The sequence below is a fragment of the Medicago sativa genome, chromosome 7 (genome assembly GCF_051527215.1).
Source record: "Medicago sativa cultivar Bolivia chromosome 7, Bolivia_mono, whole genome shotgun sequence".
In the NCBI taxonomy this organism is placed as follows: domain Eukaryota; kingdom Viridiplantae; phylum Streptophyta; class Magnoliopsida; order Fabales; family Fabaceae; genus Medicago; species Medicago sativa.
Genome location: NC_140755.1, coordinates 9,317,583 through 9,327,048, shown reverse-complemented (window position 1 = coordinate 9,327,048; position 9,466 = coordinate 9,317,583). Strand labels below are relative to the sequence as shown.

General features: G+C 37.2%; 1 long non-coding RNA gene and 2 pseudogenes across 1 annotated transcript; 2 read left to right on the top strand and 1 right to left on the bottom strand.

Moving 5' to 3' along the window:
• Positions 1 to 454: 454 nt before the first annotated feature.
• On the bottom strand, positions 455 to 8,554 carry LOC146904059 (uncharacterized; annotated as a pseudogene).
• LOC146904061 (uncharacterized) lies at positions 2,736 to 3,911 on the top strand (annotated as a pseudogene).
• On the top strand, positions 3,936 to 4,556 carry LOC146904060 (uncharacterized). Its single transcript, XR_015018536.1, has 2 exons — positions 3,936 to 4,083; positions 4,320 to 4,556. It is a non-coding gene; the product is annotated as an uncharacterized LOC146904060 (long non-coding RNA).
• Positions 8,555 to 9,466: the final 912 nt, after the last annotated feature.

Sequence of the window (9,466 nt, the reverse complement as noted above, 5' to 3'; positions counted from 1 at the left end):
ACCGAAGAGATTAGACACTCAAAAAGTGGCGAATCAGTTTATAATTTTAGGGACTAATCTTTTAAGTTGAGTTAGAGAACATTGGATGAGGAAATTCTCTCTAAAGAGTTTTAACGTTGGTGCATTTTCAAGGTTGAATGCGAACCCAAAATAGGTCTTATTTCTTTAGAACAATATACACACCACTAGATGTATCCATTCTTCATACCTTGAGATTTTGGTTCAGTTAACTGCATTACCTTTATTTGTTAATTCAATTAAAACAATAAACATAGGAACTAGGAGTAGTTCACTTTTATTGAAAATACAGAAAAGTTGCATACGCATATGCATGCCTGCATACATTTGAGATACCTTAACAAGAAAGTTTTCTAACAACTTATGCAAATAAAATTTGAAAATGTCTTTCTTGAATTACAAGACACTCAACTTAATTAATTTGGAAGTATAACTTTCAGAGGTTCACAATATGCAATAATGCTTTGAGTTCTTGACTCATGAGTTGCTGCACTGAAATTTCACTCAAAGAAATGTGTAATGGCGTAAGCTTGGTGACAAAACTCTGTGATACCCAATTCATTGTTGGTCGAGAGTGAGGGTTGATATTTAAGCATGCAAATGCTACTATGGCAACATGAATTATGTCAAGTAAAACCATCGCATTATTTGGAAGTGGGAGACGTTGGTCTAATACTTCGCATAATTTCATGCCTGAAGTTGATGCTAATTGAAGTGATGTCAATATATCCCCAGGGTGTCTTCCCATTAAAGTTTCAAGTGCCACTACTCCAAAGCTATATACATCACAACCCACTTGGGTTAGTCTGGTGGTATTGACTTGGGTCTTGGGAGTGTGCTCCTCCTCAAGGTCTCAGGTTCAATTCTCCCCGGTGCTAATTTGGGTGGGGCTAATTTAGCTTCTTCAAAAAAAAGCTATATACATCACACTTTTTACTCACAACCATAGTATAGGCAAGTTCTGCATATTTATCAAATCACCATGAGTAGATTAAAGGATGCAAAGAAAATAATTGAAAATTACCACTCCATAATTTTTATATTTTCACTTATATAAAGAAAAACAGGCATTGCATTTAATGTGTCTATTTTGTAATAAATATTCCAAAAATACCCGTGTTTATGAATTTGTCAAACTCCTACCTTGCATCTCCGAATACACTTTGAAAGAGATATATGTATACAATTTATTATAGTCAAGTTTGAACTTAAAAAAAAATTAATTTAGGTAATTAATAATTTAATGAGACTTATATTTAGAAATAATTTTTTTCTTCAAGAAAACTTATATTTAGAGACAATGCTACTGGTACAATTTTATGAACTTTGTAATAAAAACTAATGAACATCTATGTTATTTATGTGGATGACGAATATTCATGTTATGCACACATAAAAGGAAAAATGAAAAAATAAAATTAACAAAAAGAGAAATGAATAATTTACCAGGAGCTATATATCCAATAGTTCCAGCAACGATGGTTCGATTAGATGAATCATATTGAAGGAGTCGAGCTGTTCCAAAGTCAGAAACACTAGGCTTCCACTCGTAGTTTAGCAAGATATTGCTACTAGATACATCTCTATGCACTATTGGAGGGGTGCAATCATGATGAAGATATGAGAGACCAAATGCAACGCCTTTCACAACATTAAGCCTTTTCGTCCAATTGAATTCCACGGCTTCTACTTCATCATACAAAATAGAGAACAAGCTTCCTTTCTCCATGTACTCATAGATCAAAAACATGATTCTTTTGTGTAAACAAAATCCATAAAGCTTCACAATATTTCGGTGCTTTATTTCTGCTAATATTCTCACCTCATTTCTGAAACTCTCGTCAAAAGATGGCACATCCGCTTCATAACCGTGAAGCTTCTTTAAGGCAACAATTTTTCCACATGGTAATTGTGCCTTGGAAACACTTCCATATGCTCCGGTCCCAATGCAATATCTAATGTCAAAGTCTTATGTTGCTTTAATAATGTCATCATATGCTATTTTTCCATCATAATTCCATATACAAAACAAATCTCCATTCTTTGATGTCGTTGTGTTTGCATGCTTGTTCTTAACAAAATTATGTCGAAGTTTGAAGCACATGATGAATGAGAAGACTAAGATTAGAATAATAAGGATAGGAAGAGCAATGAAGACATGGTGCTTTACTTTATTACCTTTCTTGGTAGGCGGGCAAGGTTGGAATTGAATCCTCTTGTACAAAAAGTTAATACATACATCCTTGTTCCCTAATACTGCATAAGGATCAATGCACAATGGGATTGGACCCCTCAAATAATTGTAGGAAATGTCCAAATTAGTGACATTACAGAGAGATTGGGGAACCATTCCAGTGATATTATTATTGCTTAAATTAAGGTTGTCAACATGTCCAAACTGAGAAGGGATTTCACCACTAAAAAGGTTGTCACTAAGATCAATGGAAGTTTCATAATACTTTGACAGAAACAATTTGGATGGAAGGGTACCACGGAGTAAATTGTGGGAAATGTCAATGTTTTCAAATGAAGAGAGATTTGTTAAGGAAATTGGAAACGTCCCACCAATGGAGTTGTTTTTTAACAACAAAAACTTAAAATTTGGTTAATTGATCGAAGTTTGGTGTGATGGAACCAATGAGAAAATTGTTAGAGATGTCAATTCATTGTTTCACTTGTAAATATTGATTAGTCTTTCATTAGCCATGAATCACAATTCATGAGAATTGTTTTAATTTCCTAAATAGGTTTGTAAACATTTGTATATATTTTCACAAATGATATCAATACAATCAGGAAATTATATTCTTATATGGTATCAGCTTTCTTTTTGATCCAATAACCCTAAAATCATCAAAATCGCCGCCCCCCTTTCCTCACTTCTACAATGGTTGAACCTAATTCCCCCAAAAATAATGTTGATGACACTTCATCAACAACCAGCCAATCTACTACGGCGGTGAAAACCACCATCCATTCCGCTTTCACCATTAACAATGTCAAAACCATCATTCCAGTGACATTGGACAATGATTCCAACCTTTATCTCTCTTGGTCTGCACTTTTTTTGGTGCAAGCACGTGTCCACAACCTGCTCGATCATATCATCCCCCATCTGATGAAAAAGCCATCCGCGCGGCAGCCGATCTCAAAGCCAACGATTCTGACCTTTGGAATCGTCTTGACGTTGTTGTGTTGCAATGGATGTATGCAACCGTCACACATGACATCCTCAACTCTATCCTTGTGATTAACGATGCTGCCGAAGCATGTTGGAATCACATTGCTGCTATGTTCAATGACAACAAACACTCAAGGGCTGTGCAACTTGAAAATCAGTTTACCAACACCAATCTTGAGGATTTCTCTTCCACCATGGCTTACTGTAACCGCCTCAAACTTCTCTCTGATCAAATTGCAAATGTCGATTCTCCAGTTTCCAATACCCGCTTGGTATTGAAAATGATTTCTGGACTCACCGACACTTATGCTGGATTTGTGACCTACATCCAGCAACATGACCCTTTACCAACCTTTACTGCTGCCAAATCCAGATTAGAGCTCGAAGAATCAACTATTCTTCAACGTTCTGCTCGTGATTCTTCCTCTTCAACACCAGCGGCACTTGTGGCTAACACCACCACACTACTGACTGATGTCTCTCCTCCGTCCTACTCCATGAGCAACGGGCAGAACCGCAACAATTCTCGCGGTCGTGGAAAGAAAAACAACCGCAACAACAACGGTGGCCGAAATAATGGAAGAGGTGGTCGTTCTGGTGGTCGAGGACAACAAGCACCATGGAAGCAACAATGGACACCATGGCAACAATGGGCAGCTCAATGGAACATGCCACCATGTCCTTACCCTACTTACAATTGGAACCGGTCTAACAATACTGCCCACAAGGAGGAATTCTTGGGCCAAAACCACAAGCTGCCCTTAATGTGAATGCACCCACTCCAACTGATATTGAGAATGCTATTCACACCCTTAATCTTGCTCAGCCAGATCAGTCGTGGTATATGGACACCGGTGCTACCTCTCACATGACATCCTCGCAAGGTAATCTCTCGTCTTATACTAAATTGAGCGAATCTAATAAAATCATCGTAGGAAATGGTCATTCAGTTCCAATATATGGTATAGGTAGTGCATACATTCCCTCACCCCACCCCCCTCTTATCCTAAAAAATGTACTACATGCCCCTAATTTGATTAAAAATTTAGTATGTGTTCGTAAATTTACTACAGATAATAAAGTTTCAATTGAATTTGACCCGTTTAGTTTTTCTGTGAAGGACTTTCAGACGGGGACGACTCTAATGAGATGTGAGAGTCGTGGCGACCTATACCCTATCACCACCAGCACCATTTCCACAAATAAAGTCGAGCCTACATCATCCTTTGCAGCTTTGTCGTCATCTCTTTGGCATGATCGCTTAGGTCATCCAGGAAAACAAGTTTTAAATTCTCTTAGACAAAATAAATTGATTGAATGTAATGATTCTAGGAAAATACATTCTCCTTTTTGTCAATCTTGTCCTCTTGGTAAACATGTTAAATTGCCATTTATGAATTCCCATAATCATAGCTTGTTGCCTTTTGATATTTTACATAGCGATGTATGGACATCTCCTGTCTTAAGTTCGTTAGGTCACAAATATTATGTTCTGTTTTTGGATGATTACTCAAATTTTTTATGGACATTTCCCATTTCACAAAAATCTCAAGTATACTCTTGCTTTCAAAAACTTCGTGCTTACATAAACACACAATTTCAAAAGGAAATTAAAACCATTCAGTGTGACAATGGTCGTGAGTATGTAAATAACAATTTTCAAAAAATATGTGAAACTAATGGAATTCATTTTCGTTTGTCTTGCCCATATACATCTTCTCAAAATGGAAAATCTGAACGAAAAATATGTTCCATTAACAATATTATTCGAACTTTGTTACTTCATGCATCATTACCCTCATCATTTTGGCATTATGCTCTAGAAATGGCAACCTATCTTTTGAACATTTTACCTGGTAAAACTATCAATTTTGAGTCACCTCTTAAAATGTTATATCAAAAAGACCCATCTTATTCTCACTTACGTGTCTTTCTTGGGTACCCGTCAAATCATAGAGGTTACAAGTGTCTTGAGTAATCTTCAAACAAAATTATCATTTGTCGTCATGTCATATTTGACGAAACAACTTTTCCTTATGCAAAGATACACACTCCTAAACCCACAACATACACATTCCTAGATGATGATTTATCACCTTACATCATCAACCACCTCTTGACTCAAACTCAATCCGACCCAAATCAAAGCCCACTGGCTCATCAAATATACCAGCCTTCCTCACCAACTTCAAACCACCAAAACACTCCACCTAATCTTAATTCTTCATATCAACCACCCACCTCCCCTTCTCCTACAACACGCCCAGCCCTCAAAGTTGTACCACACCTCTTTCCCATACCTCAGTTACACCATCGCACTCTCAAATAACAAACCAACCATCACCTCCTCTTATTTTCCAACCAGTTTTACAAACAGACACCAAACCGGTAACTAGGAGTCAACATGGAATTTTTAAGCCAAATCCAAAATATTGTGGCCTACACAACCATGTTACCAAATCTCCTCTACCTAAAAACCCAGTGTCTGCACTTAAAGACCCAAATTGGAAAATGGCCATGGATGATGAATATAATGCTCTAATTAAGAATAAGACGTGGGACTTAGTACCACGGCCACCTAATGTCAATGTAATAAGATCTATGTGGATTTTTAGACATAAAGAGAAATCTGATGGTTCTTTTGAGAGGCATAAAGCCCGACTTGTAGGTGATGGTGCAGGTCAACAGGTTGGCATTGATTGTGGAGACCAGCAACAATTCGGGCTGTCCTTAGTATTGCTATGTCAAAATCTTGGCAAATTCATCAATTATATGTAAAAAATGCTTTCTACATGGCGAGCTAAAAGAAACAATGTACATGCATCAACCGTTAGGCTTCAGGGACCCGAAAAATCCACATCATGTGTGCCTTCTCCGTAAATCTTTATATGGTCTAAAACAGGCTCCTAGCTAGAACTTGGTACAAACGATTTGCAGATTATGTTTCTTCAATTGGCTTCTCTCAAAGCAATTGTGATCACTCTCTCTTTATCTACAAGAAAGGCACTCATATAGCTTACCTCCTCTTATATGTGGATGATATTATTCTCACTACTTCTTCCGATAATTTGAGAAAATCTACCATTTCACTACTAAGTTCAGAATTTGCTATGAAAGATTTGGGACCCCTACACTTCTTCTTGGGTATTGCAGTCACTTGCCACTCCCAAGGTCTATTTCTCTCACAAAAGAAGTACATAGAAGAAATTCTTGTCCGTGCTGGCATGTCATCTTGCAAACCCTGCCTCACACCGGTTGATACAAAACCGAAACTGAGTGCAACTGATAGCTCTCCATTTGAAGATCCAACTCTCTATCGAAGCCTTGCAGGTGCACTTCAGTATCTCACTTTCACTCGACCAAACATTTCTTATGCAGTACAACAAATATGTCTCTTCATGCACAATCCCATGGAAGCTCACATGCACGCTCTCAGACGTATTTTACGCTACATTCGAGGCACCATCCATCATAGTTTACATCTTTATCCATCATCTACTTCCTCCTTAATTTCTTATACAGATGCTGATTGGGGAGGGTGCCCCGACACTAGATGTTCCACCTCTGGTTATTGTGTGTTTCTTGGGGATAACCTACTCTCATGGTCGTCCAAGAGGTAACCCACATTATCTCGCTCTAGTGCTGAAGCCGAATACCGTGGAGTTGCAAATGTTGTTGCTGAATCATGTTGGTTACGCAATCTACTTCTTGAGTTACATTGTCCTATTCACAAAGCCACCATGGTTTACTCTGACAATGTAAGTGGAATATATCTTTCAGGTAACCCAGTTCAGCACCAACGAACGAAACATATTGAGATGGACATCCATTTTGTTCGTGAAAAGGTAGCTCGAGGTCATGTTCGCGTTCTTCACGTTCCCTCAAGATATCAAATTGCCGATATCTTTACCAAGGGTCTTCCCTTAATTCTTTTTCAAGATTTTAGAGACAGCCTCAGCGTTCATCAACCTCCCGCTTCAACTGCGGGGGAGTATTAGAATATGTCTATATTCATTGTTTCACTTGTAAATATTGATTAGTCTTTCATTAGTATTGATTATCCATTCATTAGCCATGAATTACAATTCATAAGCCTTTCATTAGTATTGATTAGCCATGAATCACAATTCATGAGAATTGTTTTAATTTCCTAAATAGGTTTGTAAACATTTGTATATATTTTCACAAATGATATCAATACAATCAGGGAATTATATTCTTATAAAGATTCGTAAGAAAAGTAGGCAGGTTTCCAATAAGTCTATTGTGAGATAGATCTAATAAAGAGAGATTTTTCAAGAACCCCAACTCAAGAGGAATGGAACCTTGAATGTAATTGTTAGAGATGCCTAGCTCTTCTAATTGTTTCAAATTTCCTAGTGAAGCAGGTATCTCGCCTTTGAATCTATTGTAAGATAGATTTAAAATAGTGAGATTTTTTAGGAACCAAACTTCGGGAGGAATGAAACCATCAAGAGAATTTGCAGACAAATCAAGAAGACTTAGTCCAAACATTCCTCTGATAAAAGTAGGAAAGCTCCCATTAAATGAGTTGCGAGATAAGGTAGTGAGATTTTTAATAAATCCCAACTCATGAGGAATGGAACCTCGAAGGTTGTTGGAAGAGATGTCAAAGTGTGTTAATTGTGTAAGGTTTCCTAATGAAGGAGGCAACTTAAGTACAAGCGAATTGAATGAGAAATCGAGATGAGTGAGTTTTATTAGTTTTCCTAATGAAGGAGGAATATCACCTTTGATTCTATTCTGAGATAGATCCAATGAAGTGAGATTTTCAATGAATCCCAACTCATGAGGAATGGAACCTTGAAAGTTGTTGTAAGAGATATCTAAGTGCATCAATTTTTCAAGATTTCCCAAAGAAGGAGGTATGCCACCGATCAAAGAATTATGAGACAGATCAAGATGAGTTAGCTTGGAGAGATTTCCTAGTGAAGGAGGTATGCTAACGATCAAAGAATTGCCAGCTAGATCAAGATGAGCTAGCTTGGAGAGAAGACCAATATTTTTTGGGATGGTCCCTTTTAGTCCAATTGACTTTAAAACAAGGCTTTCTAAGTTGAGGAAGGTAGACAAGTTGAAAGTAGACAAGTTGAGCGTTCGCAATTGAATATCCCACGCCACTCCTCTCACTATGTTGATGGTTTTTATGCTTCCATCCTTGTTGCAAGTTATATCAGGCCAATTACAACGTTTCGAGATATTGAAGTGTAGATCAGACGTGTTCCACCATCTACAATTTAATATAGCAATTGCTTCCGCTTGAAGTTGAGATGTCGCTGTGGCAGACTGAATTTCCACCATCGAACCCCAAACGAGAAGAAAGAGTATCCACATTTTTAGAACAAAGATATTAGAAACGGAGTACATATTTTGTCAATTTTTTGTTTTTGTTTTTGAGATCTAATAAATTGCATATAATGTTCTAAGATGTAAGAAAAACCTTTATTATGTTGTGCGACAAGCATGCTCGTGGCTTCTGACAAAGATACTTTAGCTTTTCTTCATAAGTTTTACAAATGAAGTCAAAGCCTCTAAGTCCTTCTTCAGAGTTGATTCTTGTTGTTTCTTTAAATCAACATATTTTTCTTTTAAATCTTTCAACTCATTGGTTCTCATTTCAAAATGTGTAAGGAGTTCTTTAATTGACTCAACAAGTTCTTCTCTGGGAATTTTAGAATATACCTCATTTTCATTTTCAGAGTCTGAGTCAGGATCTGCTTCTGAAGTCTCAGTAGCTACTAACCCAACTGCTACCTTAGCATCTTCATCAGTTTCTTCCTTTTCAGACCCAAATTCACTATCCAAATCTTCTCAGGTTGCCATTAAACTCTTCTTAATCTGCTTTATGAATTTCCTTGTGTTGAAGCTTGATTTCTTTGACTTATCCTTTGACTTCTCCTTCTGAAGATCAGGGCAATCAACAATGAAATGTCCATGCTTCTTACAGTTGAAGCAACCCTTTTGATCTTCTTTCTTGGAGCTTTTGTAACCACCTTTCTTGCTTAGAAACTTTCTATTCTTTCTTGCCAGATACTCAAGCTTGTTGGAAAGCATAACCATATTCTCTGCATGATCTTCACTGGAGTCTCCATCAGATGACTCTTTTTCAGATTCAATAACCTTCAGAGCTTTTGATGACTTCCCTTTAGATGGTAGAGCAATAGATTTACTCTTCTTAGCAGGCTCATGTTCATTAAGACTAATCTCATGAACTTTGAGAGAACTGACAAGATCTTCAACACTTAA